General features: G+C 43.5%; 1 protein-coding gene and 2 non-coding genes across 3 annotated transcripts in view; all 3 read left to right on the top strand.

Annotated features, from left to right (window-relative positions):
- TEX14 (testis expressed 14, intercellular bridge forming factor) overlaps positions 1-12,128 on the top strand; it is a 113,273-nt gene that overhangs the window by 14,615 nt on the left and 86,530 nt on the right. The gene's annotated exons all lie outside the window — the stretch shown is intronic.
- LOC128065790 (small nucleolar RNA U3) lies at positions 5,862-6,075 on the top strand. Its single transcript, XR_008201162.1, has one exon. It is a non-coding gene; the product is annotated as a small nucleolar RNA U3 (small nucleolar RNA).
- On the top strand, positions 8,209-8,422 carry LOC128065786 (small nucleolar RNA U3). The gene has a single exon (XR_008201159.1). It is a non-coding gene; the product is annotated as a small nucleolar RNA U3 (small nucleolar RNA).

The following is a 12,128-nucleotide window of genomic DNA, read 5'->3' as shown; positions in this document are numbered from 1 at the left end:
CAACAGAATGGGATAGACTAGAGATCTCTTCAAGAAAATTAGAGATACCAAGGGAACATTTCATGCAAAGATGGGCTCGATAAAGGACAGAGAGATGGTCTGGACCTAACAGAAGCAGAAGATATTAAGAAGAGGTGGCAAGAATACACAGAAGAACTGTACAAAAAAGATCTTCATGACCCAGATAATCACGATGATGTGATCACTGATCTAGAGCCAGACATGTTGGAAAGTGAAGTCAAGTGGGCCTCAGAAAGCATCAGTACAAACAAAGCTGGTGGAGGTGATGGAATTCCAGTTGAGGTGTTGCAAATCCTGAAAGATGATGCTGTGAAAGTGCTGTACTCAATATGCCAGCAAGTTTGGAAAACTCAGCAGTGGCCACAGGACTGGAAAAGGTCAGTTTTTATTCCAATCCCTAAGAAAGGCAATGCAAAATAATGCTCAAACTACCGCACAATTGCACTCATCTCACATGCTAGTAAAGTAATGCTCAAAATTCTCCAAGCCATCTTGAGCAATACATGAACCGTGAACTTCCAGATGTTCAAGCTGGTTTTAGAAAAGGCAGAGGAACCAGAGATCAAATTGCCAACATCTGCTGGATTTTGGAAAAAGGAAGAGAGTTCCAGAAAAACATCTATTTCTGCTTTATTGACTATGCCAAAGCCTTTGACTGTGTGGATCACAAGAAACTGTGGAAAATTCTGAAAGAGATGGGAATACCAGACCACCTAACCTGCCTCTTGAGAAATCTGTATGCAGGTCAGGAAGCAACAGTTAGAACTGGACATGGAACAACAGACTGGTTCCAAATAGGAAAAGGAGTACATCAAGGCTGTATATTGTCACCCTGCTTATTTAACTTATGTGCAGAGTACATCATGGGAAACGCTGGACTGGAAGAAACACAAGCTGGAATCAAGATTGACGGGAGAAATATAAATCACCTCAGATATGCAGATGACACCACCCTTATGGCAGAAAGTGAAGAGGAGCTAAAAAGCATCTTGATGAAAGTGAAAGAGGAGAGCGAAAAAGTTGGCTTAAAGCTCAACATTCAGAAAACGAAGATCATGGCATCCGGTCCCATCACTTCATGGGAAATAGATGAAGAAACAGTAGAAACAGTGTCAGACTAGTTTTTTGGGCTGCAAAATAGCTACAGATGGTGACTGCAGCCATGAAATTAAAAGACGCTTACTCCTTGGAAGAAAAGTTATGACCAACCTAGATAGTATATTCAAAAGCAGAGACATTACTTTGCTGACTAAGGTCCGTCTAGTCAAGGCTATGGTTTTTCCCATGGTCATGTATGGATGTGAGAGTTGGACTATGAAGAAGGCTGAGCGCCGAAGAATTGATGCTTTTGAACTGTGGTGTTTGAGAAGACTCTTGAGAGTCCCTTGGACTGCAAGGAGATCCAACCAGTCCATTCTGAAGGAGATCAGCCCTGGGATTTCTTTGGAAGGAATGATGCTAAAGCTGAAACTCCGGTACTTTGGCCACCTCATGCGAAGAGTTGACTCATTGGAAAAGACTCTGATGCTGGGAGAGATTGGGGGCAGGAGGAGAAGGGGACGACCGAGGATGAGATGGCTGGATGGCATCACTGACTCGATGGACGTGAGTCTGAGTGAACTCCGGGAGTTGGTGATGGACAGGGAGGCCTGGCGTGCTGCGATTCATGGGGTCGCAAAGAGTCGGACACGACTGAGCGACTGAACTGAACTGAACTGGAGTCAGAGAAGCCTGAGCGACTGCGCTGGAGTATATACCATTGAGGTTTAGGCCTCAATTCTGGTTTGAGGAAGTAAGCTTTCTCAGCATCACCATGTTTCCTAAGAGTCAGTTTTTTGTATCAGCTGACCAAACTATTGGAGTTTCAGTTTCAGCATCATTCCTTCCAATGAATATTCAGGACTGATCTGCTTTAGCATGGATTGGTTGGATCTTCTTGCAGTCCAAGGGACTCTCAACAGTCTCCTCCAACAACACAGTTCAAAAGCCACAATTCTTCGGTGGTTAGCTTTCTTTGTAGTCCAACTCTCACATCCAATCATACATGACTACTGGAAAAACCATAGGTTTTATTTAGTCTCGTCCAATTCTTTGCTACCTCATGGGCTGTATGTAGTGTGCTAGTCTCTATCCATAGGGATTCTCCAGGCAAGAGTACCGGAGTAGGTAGCTGTTGCTCTTTTCCAGGGGATCTTTCCAAGCCAAGGATTGAGCCCACGTCTCCCATGTTGCAGGTATATTTTTTTATTGTCTGAGGCATGAGGGAAAGCCGCACAGTGTGCACCCCTCCGAAAAAAAGAATCTGCCTTTTTATGAGAAATGTTACTATCTGTACAAAGTGTGCAGCTGCTGTGACCCCTAAAGGAAATAAGTCCTGAATATTCATTAGCAGGACTGATGCTGATGCTCAAACTGAAATTCCAGTATTCTGGCCACTTGGTGAGAACTGACTCATTGGAAAAGACCCTGATGCTGGAAAAGATTGAAGGCAGGAGTAGAAGAGGACGACAGAGAATGAGATGGTTGGATGGCATCACCGACTCAATGGATGTGAGTTTGAGTAAACTCCGGGAGTTGTTGATGGACAGGGAGGCCTGGCGTGCTGCAGTGCCTGGGGTCACCAACAACCAGACACGACTGAGCAACTGAACTGACTGCCATGACCCCAGAAGAGGTTCTGGGGTTAAAGCAATTGTGTTTTAAGAGATTTCTCTAGGTTGTTACTGGAAAGGTTCTGTGTGGAGTCGTCAAAGGCCACAAGGAGGCAAGTTTTTTTCCAGAATGTGAAGTCAGCTTTTCATGTTGCATTTGTAATTACCTTTTTGCCTTTGATGACTCTTCTTTTCCCCTGAAGGAGTAAGAGGCAGGGAACACTGTCTGTGATTTTTCCAATGAAATGAGAGGGGAGTTTCTGTGATGCAGTTTTGAGTTTTTGTTTTCTGATTGGATTTACAGGTCATGAGCTCCTTTACGCATTAGGGGTGGCCCAAGGGTATTAAGGGCTTCCCTCACAGCTCAGTTGGTAAAGAATCTGCCTGCAATGCAGAAGATATCAGTTCGATTCCCAATTCCTGGGTTGAGAAGTTCTGCTGGAGAAGGGATAGGCTACCCACACTAGTGTTTGGGACTGTATAATCCATGGGGTCCCAAAGTGTCAAGACAGGATTGACTTTCACTTTCAAGGGTATTAAAACAAAGTTACTTTCCTTCCTGTACTCTCCTGTCAGTCAAGTCACTCTTCTGAAACATGTAGGCAGACATCACTTCCTGTCCTCTATAGTGATTTCTTTCTCTGTATCTCAGTCTAAGGGGGGGCTTAGGATTTATAGGACTTTAGTCCAGAGGAGGAATGAAAGAAGGCAGAATTTGGCCAAAGCATGGTGGACAGAAAGCTAAGCGCAGCTATTGAAGGAGAGTGACTGCATCTGCTGTGCATTTTAGGGTCACTCTAAAAGCTCTGTGGCAGTTATACTTTTCGGGAGGGGTGAGTTTGCACAGAGGAACCTGGCAGGCTACAGTCCATGGAGTCAGAGTAAGACATGACTTAGTGCCTAAACAACAGCAGTGAGGGCCAGTTAGGCACCTGCTACATTCATCTGCCTGGGAGAAGGTGAAGTGATGATAAAGAGATCTGTGAGATATGTAAGTGGTAAGGTTGACGGGAATTGGGGTTGATTTGTTGACAAAACTCAACAAGAAGAAGGGGAAAAAAATGGGAGTTTTATTTGAGCTAATCTGAGGATTAACCTGAGAAGCAGACTCTCAGAAAGCTGTTAGAAGTCGAAGACAGTCATACACATTTTCCAAAGAATTGTACATCAAAATGACATACTGATATTCTACGTGAAGTTCACCAAGGAACTAGGTAGTCCCGGTGAAGTTGTACTAAGTATGCAGCAAGTCACCATGCCCTCCTACAGAGGCGAGAAAGAATGATATTCCTTTAAGAAACCCCATTGCTAGTGTCAGAAGAAAGAAAGAAAAAAATTTATGGTTGACCAGCACTCCCGTCTTTGAGGGACTCTGATTAATGTGCAGTGATCCACACTGCATTTGGTGGAGGAAGCCCAAACAAACACACAGAATTTTAGGTTTAATTTTTTCATGTTCTGCTTTGACATATAAAACATAAATTTTATTTCATCAGGATCACTGAAGACATGAGTGAGGGGAGCTGTCAAGGATAACTGTCGGGTCTTCTGACTTGATCAAATGTGTGGATAATGATTCCTTGTGTTAATAAGGGGAATGGAGGAAGAACTGAATTAGGTAGAGCAATGGGGTGGGCAGTGATGACCGAGTTCAGTTGGGGCAGGTTTAGGAGAAATTTCTGACCTTCAGCAAATGAATGGCAAAGGAGTTAGAACTCCCACAGCAGACCCTGAAGAAGCAGACTCCACAGGCCTTGGCCTTACCTAGAAAATCCTCAGACGTTGGCCTGCCTGCCCTCCCCTCTTCCTCCTACCCTGTGTCCTGTTGCTGGAACACACAACCTTGTTCCTTTCTTTGGGTCATGTATTCATTGTTTTCTCCACTTAAATGCAGCCTCCAAAAAGAGGCCTTTCCTGAGCACCTAAGTCTGAAGTGGCCGTCAAATCCCTCTCTGTTTGAACTCTTACCCTCTGCATGCCTCATCGTCTCATCCTCTCAGGTGATTGTTGTCACCTCTCTCCCCTACCAGAGTGTAAGCTTTCTGTGAGAGTAGGGACCTCTGTTTGCCCAGTACCTAGAGTAATCTTTAGCACATAGAAAACAAAGCTGGGTGAAACCTATCAGCTCTGCTATTAACGGACCTCAACAAGTTACCTAATCTTTCTGTGCCTCAGTCCCCCTGTCTGTAAAAATGGGATGATATTTGTATAATCACTTAAAATGATGACTGGGGGCTGGCAAGCTGGTGCAAATACTAGGTAGCATTTTTATAGTCTCACTCTTTCTAATTGGGATGCTGGAGAAGACTCTTGAGAGTCCCTTAAACTGCAAAGAGACAAAACCAGTCAATCCTAAAGGAAATCATCCCTGAATATTCATTGGAAGGACTGATGCTGAAGCTGAAGCTCGAATACTTTGGCCACCTGGTGTGAAGAGCCAACTCATTGGAAAGACCTTGATGCTGGGAAAGATTGAAGGCAGAAGGAGAAGGGGGTGATGGAGGATGAGATGGTTGGATGGCATCACAGACTCAATGGACAAGAGTTTGAGCAAACTCAGAGAGAAAGTGAAGGACAGGGAAGCCCGAGGTGCTGCAGTCCATGGGGTCGCAAAGTGTCAGACATGACTTAAGGACTGAACGATAACAAGTTTCATAGTTAGCACTCATTATTTGCGGAGGGAAGAAGGATGTCAATGCAACAACTAGCTTTGTTTTAAAAACTGATAAACTGTGAACTGATAGTGCAATCTTATGGCAAAACCCCCAAAGGTTCTGTTTTCCAGCTCTGGCTTGAATGCAGCCGCTAAGGTTGAGTGATCAGTGGAATCAGCTAGGTTCTCAGGAGCAAAGGCAGAGACCTGCCCTTTCCTTTACCGCTTTCAGGGGCAGGGCGGCGTTAGTCATTCTGTGCAGCAAATGCCTCCTGGGCTTTAAAAACTGGGGTTGTGATTGGCTGTCACTCTGTATTATGTAAATTAAGTTTGATTTTTAAAAACAGTTAAATTACATTTTCAGTGAAAATGTTCAAATGAGTTGATAAGTGACAACATTTGAAAGCTGATTGCAAGAGCTCTTCCTGTTTTTTTTCCCAGTAGAAGAAAAAAATGGCAAAATGGTGGGGAAACGGTTGCCCTCAGTGAAAAGTTCACAGCTAGCACAGGCCCGGCAGCGGCAGGGGATGGACGTTAAGACTATACTTTCAGGGATCATTTCTATAGTTCGTTACTAGAGAAGTTTCTCTGATTGTGTAGAGCACCCGAAACCACAAGGAGGAGATGCAGTGTTCTCTCCTGAGCGTGAAGCCGGTCTTTGGTGTTGCTTCTGCAGCTGCCACTGGCCAATGATGATCGTTCTTCTCTTCCTTGGGGAGAGTAAGAGGGGGAGGACACCATCTGAGTGGTTTCACTTACAATTGATGTTTCCCTAAGGGAAGTAAATCATTTGTAGTATTTGTTGTTCTGTTCAGTTGTTTTATTTATGTTTTAAATGCCATGCCAGTGGCCTTTGTCACAGCACTGGAGGGTTTACCTTTTTATAGCTCTGTGTGTGCTGAGTCATCCCATATTTGTTTGTGTGTCATGTGAACTGTGTGTAACCTGACAGGTTTCTCTATCATGGCTTCCCTAGGTAAATACACTGAAATGGGTTGCCATCTTCTTTTCCAGGGTATTTTTCTCCAGCCAGGGATTGAACCCGCGTCTCTTTTTGGTCTTTACCACTATCGCCATTATTAGTCAGTGTGAAACCTCTTTTACTCTCATTGCTATTAAATCTATGTAGTTGTTCCATGAGTTTCTCTTTATGGATCTATAGTGGCCAAGCTTTCATTGTAAGCCTAAATTAGTTCTCGGTCCTCTTTAAATATTGGGAGCGGTGAGAGGAGCCGTTTATGCTCTGGAATATGCTTTGGTCTGTTATTTACTAGTTGTGGGTTCCTGGGAAGTTCCTTGACCCCAACCTGTCTCTCTATGTAAATGTAATACAAATAGCATCAACACACAGAGCTGTCATTAAGGGTGAAATTAGATAAAGCAAGGACAGTAGGTGAGCACCCCTTTGCCCCTTTGTGAGAATGCCCCTCCTTTAAATGAGAAATCCCTCTTTCTCCAGTCTTTGCTGTAGCAGCACCACCCACTGAATTGTTCAGGTGCAAACCAACATGTCAATCTTTGAAACCTCTTTCCCTGACAGCCCACCCCTCCTCCTGCAGCAAGCCCACCAGTGAGTCCCATCCTACCAATTGAATTTCCAGAGCAGCCCAGGTTTCTCCTTCCTTGCAAGCTACCATGATCTCTCCTTCAGACACCTTGCTTGCAGTGGCCTCGGAACTGGTCTTCACAGCTTCCAGCCTTTCAATGGCATCCCCCACACTTAAAATCCAGACTCTCCGGGAGTTGGACTTGCTTAGAAAATCCTCAGACATCGGCCTGCCTGCTCTTCCTCCTACCCTGTGTTCTCTAGCTGTCTTCCAGTTGCTGGAACACACAACCTTATTCCTTTCTTTGGGTCATTGTATTCATTGTTTTCCCCCACTTAAATGCAGCCTCCAGAAAGAGGCCTTCCGTGAGCACCCAAATCTGAAGTGGCCGTCAAATCCCTCTCTGAGCTCTTACCATCCTCTGCGTGCCTCATCATCTCATCCTCTGGGTAACTGTTGTCACCTCTCTCCCCTACCAGGCTGTAAGCTTTTTGTGAGAGTAGGGACCTCTGTTTGCCCAGTACCTAGAGTAATCTTTAGCACCTAGAAAGCCAAACCGGGATGATGGTTAAGGTGACACCTACCAGCTCTGCGATTGACAGACCTCAGGCCTTTCTGTGCCTTAGTTCCCCCGTCCATAAAAATGGGATGATTGTACTTGTATTGGTCTCATAGTTAAAGCAGTTAAAATGATGAATGGAGGCTGGCAAACTCACAGTAAATAGTAGCTAGTATTGTCATAGTTGGCACTCAGGCATTTTTCGGGAGAAGAAATGATGTCAAAGGCAGCAGTCAGCTTAATCTTAAGAATTCAGAAAGTGGGGGGTAGTGCAAGCCTATGGCAAAGCCCCAAAGGTTCTGGTTCTCACCCACCCAGCCCCCGTCTCTGCCTCAGTCATGGTGACTTCTTATGAGAGTTTGAAAGTCTGAGTTGGACAGGCTTGAACGCAGCCGCTAAGACTGAGTAATCAGTGGAATCAGCTAGGTTCTCAAGAGCAAAGACAGACCCGCCCTTTCCTTTACAGCTTTCAGGGGCGGGGCAGCTTTAGTCAATCTGTGCAGCAAATGCCTCCCGGGCTTTAAAGACTGGGGTTGTGATTGGCTGTCACTCTGTATTATGTAAATTAAGTTTGATTTTAAAAAACTGTTAAATTACATTTTCAGTGAAAATGTTCAAATGAATTAATAAGTGACAACATTTGAAAGCTGATTGCAAGAGCTCTTCCTGTTTTTTTTCCCAGTAGAAGAAAAAAATGGCAAAATGGTGGGGAAACGGTTGCCCTCAGTGAAAAGTTCACAGCTAGCACAGGCCTGGCAGTGGGTGGGGGTGGAGGTTAAGACTATACTTTCAGGGATCATTTCTATAGTTTGTTACTAGAGAAGTTTCTCTGATCGTGTAGAGCACCCGAAACCATGAGGAGGAGATGCAGTGTTCTCTTCTGAGCGTGAATTTGGTTCTTGGTGTTGCTTCTGCAGCTGCCATTGGCCATTGATGATCGTTCTTCTCTTCCTTTGGGAGAGTAAGAGGGAGAGGACACCATCTGAGTGGTTTTGTTTATAATTGGTTTGCCAAATTTAGCATACTGTCACTTTTGTACAGTAAAACTCAGTTTGTTAGTTTAAGTGTTTGTGAAGTGGGTTTTTAGATTCTTTTTTTTATGGTCAGTTGGTCTTATTCTTTTGTGGTGTTGGATGAGTCCTTATTCTGCCCAGTGTGTTCTCTTGGCAGAATTCTATTAGCCTTTGTCCTCTGTACTCTGGCCAGATTTGCCTGTTAACTATAGAGGAATAGTCCTCTGTAATGAAAAGGCCATCTTTTTTTTGAGTGTTAGTTCTAGGAGGTCCTGTAGGTCTTCATAGAACCTTTTAACTTCAGCTTTTTCAGTATTACTAGTTGGGGGCATAGAACTTGGATTTGTTTGTCTTGGAAATAAACATCATTCTGTCGTTTTTGAGATTGCATCCATGTACTGCATTTTGGACTCTTTTGTTGTTTATGATGGCTACTCCATTTCTTCTAAGGGATTCTTGCCCACAGTAGTAGATATAATGATCATCTGAGTTAAATTCCCCCATTCCAGTCTATTTTATTTTGCTGATCTTAAAGTGTCAAGGTTCACTCTTGCCATCTCCTGTTTGATCACTTCCAATTTGCCTTGATTCATGGACCTAACTTTCCAGGTTCCTATGCAATATTGCTCTTTATAGCATCGGACCTTGATTCCATCGCCAGTCACATCCACAACTGTGTGTTGGACACATGGACATCACCAGATGGTCAACACCGACATCAGATTGATTATATTCTTTGCAGTCACCGATGGAGAAGCTCTCTACAGTTGACAAAAATAAGACTGGGTGCTGACTGTGGCTCAGATCATGATTACTTATTGCCAAATTCGGACTTAAGTTGAAGAAAGTAGGGAAAATCACTAGACCATTCAGATATGACCTAAATCAAATCCCTAACAATTATACAGTGGCAGTGAGATATAGATTTAAGGGACTAGATCTGATAGAGTGACTGATGAACTATAGATTTAGATTGAGGTTTGTGACATTGTACAGGAGACAGGAAGCAAGACCATCCCCAAGAAAAATAAATGCAAAAAAGCAAAATGGCTGTCTGAGGAGGCCTTAAAATAGCTGTGCAAAGAGGAGAAGCCTAAAGCAAAGGAGAAAAGGAAAGATGTACCCATTTGAATGCAGAGTTCTAAAGAAACAATAGAATGGGAAAGACTAGAATAGAATGGGAAAGACTAGAGCTCTCTTCAAGAAAATTAGAGATACCAAGGGAACATTTCATGCAAAGATGGGCTTAATAAAGGACAGAAATGGTATGGACCTAACAGAAGCAGAAGATAGTAAGAAGAGGTGGCAAGAATACACAGAAGAACTGTACAAAAAAGATTTTCATGACCCAGATAATCACGATGGTGTGATCACTCACCTAGAGCCAGACATCCTGGAATGTGAAGTCAAGTGGGCTAGTGGAGGTGACGGAATTCCAGCTAAGCTATTTCAAATCCTAAAAGATGATGCTGTTAAAGTGCTGCACTCAATATGCCAGCAAATTTGGAAAAGTCAGCAGTGGCCACAGGACTGGAATAGGTCAGTTTTCATTCCAATCCCAAGGAAAGACAATGCCAAAGAATGCTCAAACAACCGCACAATTGCACTTATCTCAAATGCTAGCAAAGTAATGCTCAAAATTTTCCACGCCAGGCTTCAGCAGTTACGTGAACCATGAAATTTCAGATGTTCAAGCTGGTTTAGAAAACACAGAGGAACCAGAGATCAAATTGCCAACATCCTCTGGATCATCAAAAAAAAAAGAGAGTTCCAGAAAAACATCTATTTCTGCTTTACTGACTATGCCAAAGCCTTTGACTGTGTGGATCACAAGAAACTGTGGAAAATTCCTAAAGTGATGGAAATACCAGACCACTTGGCCTGTGTCCTGAGAAATATGTATGCAGGTCAGGAAGCAACAGTTAGAACGGGACATGGAACAACAGACTGGTTCCAAATAGGAAAAGGAGTACGTCAAGGCTGTATATTGTCACCGTGCTTATTTAACTTACATTCAGAGTACATCATGAGAAACGCTGGGCTGGAAGAAGCACAAGCTGGAATCAAGATTACCGGGAGAAATAACAATAACCTCAGATATGCAGATGACACCACCCTTATGGCAGAAAGTGAAGAACAACTAAAGAGCCTCTTGATGAAAGTGAAAGAGGAGAGTGAAAAAGTTGGCCTAAAGCTCAACATTCAGAAAACGAAGATCATGGCATCTGGTCCCATCACTTCATGGCAAATAGATGGAGAAACAATGGAAACAGTGGCAGACTTTATATTTTGGGGGCTCCCAAATCACTGCAGATGGTGACTGCAGCCATGGAATAAAGATGCTTGTTCATTGGAAGAAAATTTATGACCAACCTAGCATATTAAAAAGCAGAGACATTACTTTGCCAACAAAGGTCTGTCTAGTCAAGGCTATGGTTTTTCCAGTAGTCATGTATGCATTTGAGAGTTGGACTATAAAGAAAGCTGAGCACCAAAGAATTAATGCTTTTGAACTGTGGTGTTAGAGAAGACTGTTGAGAGTCCCTTGGACTGCAAGGAGATCCAACCAGTCCATCCTAAAGGAAATCAGTCCTTGACTGTTCTTTGGAAGGACTGATGTTGAAGCTGAAACTCCAATACTTTGGCCACCTGATGCGAAGAGCTGACTGTTGGAAAAGAACTTGGTGCTGGGAAAGATTGAAGGCTAGAGGAGAAGGGGACAAGAGAGGATGAGATGGTTGGATGGCATCACCGACTAAACTCCGGGAGTTGGTGATGGACAGGGAGGCCTGGCGTGCTGCAGTCCATGGGGTCACAAAGAGTCAGACACTACTGAGCAACTGAAATGAACTGAACTGAGTCTTATTCTCTGGGGTTTTTAAGCGTGTTAGTTTTTGTTTCTGAATGCTTTTATGTTTTCTTTGAAGGAGGAGAATGTTGTGTGAGTGGTTTCTGCATATATTTAAGCAGGTGTATTTTTCTTTACTTTTTTTTTTTTTTGCTAGTCTCCTTTCCTGTTAATAGTTTTTCAGTGCTTTCTTTCATAGTATTTTTAAAGGTGATTTGTTGATTTCTGGCAGATAAGCCATTCCTCCCCCCTACCCCCGACAAAGATGGTTTGTTCTCTTTCCCTCTCAGTATTATGATTTTTTTCTTTTATAATTATGTTGGCTTCGGTTCAGTTGCTCAGTTGTGTCCCACTCTTTGCGTCTGCAGCATACCAGGCTTCCCTGTTCATCACCAACTCCTGGAGCTTGCTCAAACTCATATCCATTGAGTTGGTGATGCCATCCAACCATCTTGTCCTCTGTCATCCCCTTCTCCTCCTGCCTTCAATCTTTCCCAGCATCAGGGTCTTTTCCAATGAGTAGGTTCTTCCCATCAGGTGGTCAAAGTATTGGAGTTTCAGCTTCATCATCAGTCCTTCCAGTGAACATTCAAGGACTGATTTCCTTTAGGATGGACTGGTTGGATCTCCTTGCAGTCCAAGGGACTCTCAACAGTCTTCTCCAACACCCCAGTTCAAAAGCGTCAATTCTTTGGTGCTCGGCTTTCTTTATAGTCCAACTCTCAAATGCATACATGACTACTGGAAAAAACATAGCTTTGACTAGACAGACCTTTGTTGGCAAAGTAGTGTCTCTGCTTTTTAATATGCTGTCTAGGTTGGTCATAGCTTTTCTT

Source organism: Budorcas taxicolor, chromosome 19 (genome assembly GCF_023091745.1).
Source record: "Budorcas taxicolor isolate Tak-1 chromosome 19, Takin1.1, whole genome shotgun sequence".
Classification (NCBI taxonomy): Eukaryota; Metazoa; Chordata; class Mammalia; order Artiodactyla; family Bovidae; genus Budorcas; species Budorcas taxicolor.
This window is presented reverse-complemented; position numbering and strand designations above follow the sequence as displayed.